The sequence below is a fragment of the Alnus glutinosa genome, chromosome 12, assembly GCF_958979055.1.
Source record: "Alnus glutinosa chromosome 12, dhAlnGlut1.1, whole genome shotgun sequence".
NCBI classification, from domain to species: Eukaryota; Viridiplantae; Streptophyta; class Magnoliopsida; order Fagales; family Betulaceae; genus Alnus; species Alnus glutinosa.
In genome coordinates, this window is record NC_084897.1 from 6,348,201 (window position 1) to 6,353,967 (window position 5,767).

The 5,767-nt window shown below is 34.7% G+C and overlaps 1 long non-coding RNA gene across 1 annotated transcript; it reads right to left on the reverse strand.

Annotated features, from left to right (window-relative positions):
* Positions 1–272: 272 nt before the first annotated feature.
* Positions 273–5,193, reverse strand: LOC133851123 (uncharacterized). The gene is made up of 3 exons (XR_009895743.1): positions 4,810–5,193; positions 1,096–1,196; positions 273–526 (listed from the first exon to the last, which is right to left on the reverse strand). It is a non-coding gene; the product is annotated as an uncharacterized LOC133851123 (long non-coding RNA).
* Between the last annotated feature and the right edge of the window lie 574 nt (positions 5,194–5,767).

The window sequence follows — 5,767 nt, forward strand, 5'->3', positions numbered from 1 at the left end:
CATTCTAAATGAAACGTTTATAGTATTACGTAAATTATGTTTACAAGGTTAATATTTATACACTATAATTATAGAATCTTATATTTATATATATATATATATATGACGACCCGTTTTTTATTTTTTTATACAGAACATTTGTATAAACATTAATCTCTTAAAATATAAACGGATCTTCATAGTGGTATGACGATGTGTCGCAAAGCCAACTAATCAGAGTATAACATCTATCTACTATGTAGCGAAAAACATAAACCTAATAGCGAAAATCATATCTTAAACATCTATCATAAATTAATCATAATCAAGAGCCAATATTACATCTATCTATTTAAGCTTTTCTTCGAATTAAATACATAACATAAATGACTTTATATAATAACAAGTGACACAGGCGTTACAAGCTATATACAAAACCCATAAAACAGAGGACGACCATGGTCCCGCAATTACGACCGTCGCGGTGAGCTTCGGTCATAATATCCCAAGCGCACCTCTACAACACCATCATCTACAACTAGAGTACCTGCAGCCAAAGGAACATGCTCATGCAAGTTTCCTCATAGAAATTAATCCAAGCTTCATGGGATTTAACTCAAGTACCTCATGGAAATTAATCCAAGCCTCATGGGATTTAACCTAAGTACTTCATGGAAATTAATCCAAGAACTCATGGGACTAACCCCAAGTATAGTTTCCTATGGGCTATAAACCTCACTTCGATGCACATTTAGTGTTCATATGCTTATGCCCCATGCCTTGAAACAATACATTTCATTTCTTGAATTATTCCTTTAACACATGCTTTCAATATAAATCCATAAACAATTTAACACATCAATTCTTCAATCAATATTTCCATAATTTAAATCCCAACAACATCTCACAATCAAATCATTCAAATTTGTTCAAATCACACTTTTCAGTCACACATCATTTCTCATAAACATCATTGATACTTCAACACCATTGAAATTACTTAAAATATCCAAAACATATTGTCAACATACAGTCGGTTCGGATTTATAAAACATATATATTTTGCAATTCTATAATATATGAAAATAGTAGTTTCTCAGTGAGTAGAATACTCACCTTGGCTGTATAAGACTCATGACTCGAATACTTCTCCTGTGTTCTAGTTACTTGAACTCAATATTGGAGAGTCAATGGAAGCCTCCAATAATGATACATTCCTGTAAACATTGATAACATTAGACTACGCTATTGAACCTACACTCCATGACACATAAACTACCCACGTGCTCGCACGTCGCATCACCTAAAGCTCGCTAAATACTTATGCTATTATTAGGTTAATATTGAGGTTTAGGTTTGTATTATATCTTGTTTATTAATACAATGATGTATTTATTATTTTCATTAGCTTATACATTATTGTTGTATCACATTATTATCGTTAACCCTTTTTATAGTTTGTCATTCATTTACTAAGTCAACAATATATATATAGACACACACACATACATACAACACTTAAACCTAATCTATGATACACTAAAACACTATGTGCACATGGATAGGTGAATTAACTATTAGGTTATCACATAATGGATTCATTACATTTAGGTGTTTTTATAAGCCTACTAACTTATTTTTACCAACTTAGGGTTATTTGGGTAATCTATAACTGTTTGACATGCTTATTAGATTGTTGTCTCCCTTTGATATTAACCTTAGGCTCTAGATTTACAACTACTAATATACTTAGTACTTAATCTTTATTAACTACTAACCATCTAGGTAATTTAAACTATAGGACCTTAATCTTATATAACATATTAATCTAATAACTCTTGTTAAACTAACTTATAATCACATATTGTAATATACATTCCTTTATTATACTTTGCCTATTTATTTATTAAAGCTTGAGGTATATACATAAACCTCAAAGCCAAGCATTATAATTAGGCTCAATTTACTATTAGTCCACCACCATATTAAGCCCATAAACACAACACCACACATCTCTTATTTCAACTCACTTACAAGGCCACCACATACAAGAGTTCTAAAACCAACCTCAATCAATGGCCAAGACATCAACAATTATTAAAAGCCTAAAACCAAACTCCAAGAATACCAATTCGGTATTTCCACACCAAACCCTCAAAATTCATCTCCAATTCAGTTAACATCAACTCTAGAACCTAAATAAACTTAACCCTTAATAAATAAACATAAACTAACATAATTATCCCATCAAAATCACTCTCTTTTTCTTAAGTGTGGACACACATGGGTTCTCTACAAAAATCACATTCTAACATATACCCCTAGCATAAAACACTTCCCACTAACCCATAACATAATAATGTTATCAAGCCACCATAACATTAACTCCCAAACATAAACACTAACATTTTTAAAATAACATTAACCCATAAGAAAATCTTCAGGTTAAATCCACAAAATATCAATTAAATTAAATATCCATAAATTAGGAATTAAAGGAACTTACCCAAAAATTTACCCAAATAATACCCGGTGTTTGGGGAATCTTTGCAAGCCCCACATAACACAAAGCGTAAAGAATAATCAAGATTAAACTCATATTTTACAAGATTTAACTAAAAATCTCAAAAATACAAGTTTAACGATTTACCTCAAACTAATCGGTAGGAACATAGATCGAGCTTCTTAGATCACGTTTCCAAAGTCGGATTTAAGTTTGGACGGTTAGATCTTCGTAGATCAAAGTTTTTCTATGAAAAACCTTAAGAAAAAAAAGAGAGGGAAAACTTCACAAAAGGGTATCAAACTATCGTGCTTTTTCAATTTAGGGTACTAATGTAGCAAAGCGTTCGATTGAGTGTATGCATTTATCAGAATCCTTCAATGTCGGGTATTCCGTCAGCCTCCGTTGTAAATCGATGATGAAACCCAAAACACGTGCCTTTCACGTGATTTGCTTAAGCATTTCTTCCCTTTATGCCCATCAGAGCTCTCAAAAAAACTAAAAACAAAAACCATGCCACCTTCAAAATGCCCCGTTTGAATAAAAAATCACACTCTACGTCGTCGTCGTCTTCTTCCCTTCGTTTTCTCTCTCCTCCTTTGTTTATGTACCTGACTCACAACGAAACCAGACCACGACATATAGGAAAACTATCCTGTTTCTTGATTGCAAACTCAAACTGCTCCATCAGACACAACCAACAGCATGATCCATGGTCTTCCCTCTCATAAGCTCTTCCACAGGCCTTCTGTCTTCACGTTAAAGCAAAATACGCATGTAGGCCTAACTTTTTGTTCCTCTCTTCAATCTTCATGTGTCATGGTACTATATACGTACATAAGTAAATTTCTAATATTAGCAGTGTTCATCATGGCTTTCCCGGTTTGGTTCTCAAATACGGACGTGAAGGAAAATGCCTCCAAGGAGAAGCTCCTCTGTTCACCTCTGTTTTCATGTTCTAAAAACAAAGGTGACTAAAACAGAGGTGAATAGAGCCATAAGGATTTCCTAACAAAACATGATTTCAACACAAACTGAAAATCATCATCTTCTACACGTTATTAAATATTAATACAAAGCTGCTGCTCTGTGGATTGCAAGCAGTGACATAAAACAATATTTTAGAAAAAATCAATGGACCACAACAAATCTGCATCCTCTGCTTCTCCACCCCCTGTACCTTCGCCCTCGCGCTCTACCAATCCCCCACCGCCCGATTCTTCTCTCATGATCGCCCAAGAATACTATCACGCCCTCCTCGATGGGGACTACAACAAAGCCGTTGAACTAGTAGAGGCTGCCTTTTCCCAATGTGACACCGATGACATTCCTTCACGCTACGAGGCAATAATCCAACAATGCCAGCGCGCGCAGGCGTTGCTGATCTGGAATCCCGCGGACCCGGCGGCCTCTTCCATCCAGAAAGAGAAAGCGAGAACGCGACTGTCGGAGATTATATTGGGTTGTAAACAAAGTCAACAGAGGAGTGAGTATGGGGAGCTGCAAAGACTGTTCGAGTTGCGAAAGGAAAAAGGGAATGAGGGTGAGGCTATACAAAAGCATCTTCTTGATTTGGCTGTAGAAAAGCACCGTTAGGTTTTGGCTTAAAAAATGGACGTTCATGATTTGGATATGGAAGATTACCAATTGGCTGTAGAAGACCTTTACCGCAATTATTTCCCACCAAAAGCTGATCAGCAAACGAGAATACTAACATAGTGTAAGTCCTTCATACTTGCTATTTGAAACTTTTTCTAGATGTGTGTGTAAACTTTTTGTTCCTTTCTGGGTGAAGTGAAACTGGCGTTCCACTAAGCGAACTGAGCCAATGGATAGTAATGGCCGAATCTAGGCGGCTTGGCTATGACGAGGTTGAAAGACAGATTGCAGAAACTTTTGAGAATTGGAGGCAAAACAAGGAGAATGAGGCTAGAGAAAAGCACTTGAAGCTGAGTAGCGTAGATGCTGAGCAAAATAAGAATGCCAGTGCCGACCAAACTGGTGCAGAGAATTTGACCAGCTAGCCTCTTTTATTTGTCATTTATTCTTTTATTACTACTTAAAAGTTTTTGCAGTGATGTAAGACTATCTTCTTATTAATTTCTTAGTGACTGTTTAACAAGAAAAAGCATTTCAGTAGATATATATGTCAAACAATATAGAAATAAAATGCATGGAATTGAGGCAAAGAGCATTAATATGTGTATGTTGATGAAATTTGTGCTGAAACAATTAATAATCAGAAAACACAATGCTAATTTGGATACAACAAAGTCAAAGGATGACGTCGACGTGATGGAGCAGGTCCAAGTTATTAGAGGATTAACCTCTGCAGCAAAAGTTATTGAAAGCTCTAGCACAGTCCACAAGCTGCTGCTATGAGAGAGAGATTCCCTTCCCAAATGCCTGAGAGTAGGCAGCCAAAAGATCTCCAGTGGTGCTGAATGTCCAGCAAGATCCACATTGGTCTTGATCTTTAACTGGGCTGACTATGCCGGTGGGCAAATCTGATGGGGTTGGAGTCCTCGAAGATTGATGTCCTCTAATACAAGTTAAGAGGTCGAAGGTGGCATGGTTTTTGTTTTTAGTGTTTTTGAACGTTCTGAGGGGCATAAAAGGAAGAAATGCTTAAATAAATCACGTGAAACACGTTTTGGGGTTTCATCATCAATTTACAACAAAGGCCGACAGAATATCTGATATTGAACGGTTTTGATAAATGCATACACTCAATCGATCATTTTGCTACATTAATACCTTTAATTGAAAAAACGCGATAATTTGATACCTTTTTGTAAAATTTTTCCAAAAATAATAAAACAAGAGGCGACTGCCTGGCCTCTTCGGGAGAAAAAGAAAGAAAAGGTCATTGGCACCTTTTTTTCTTTGTTCATTTTCTTCTTCTTTTTTTTTTTTTTTTTTTTTTTTTTTTTCAACAAGGTGCACGGCGCCTTGTGTTATTCATTTTTTTTTCTTTCTTTATTTATTTATTTTTTTTAAATTGAAAGGCCATTTGGCCCTTGATTTGTTTCTCACATGGGGCGCAAGTCGCCCCACATATATATTATTTACCTTTTTTTTTTTTTTTTTTTTTTTTTTTTTTTTTATTCTTTTCTATCTTATTTTTTATAATTTTTTTTTTCTTTAGACTTAAAATATTCTCATACATTTTCTTTTTATAGCTACCATTTACAAGTTCATAAAATAAAAATAAAACATTTTGTTTTAGTTTCTCACACTAAAAAAACTTATTTTATATTTAATCCATATAAACCCATTGTTATT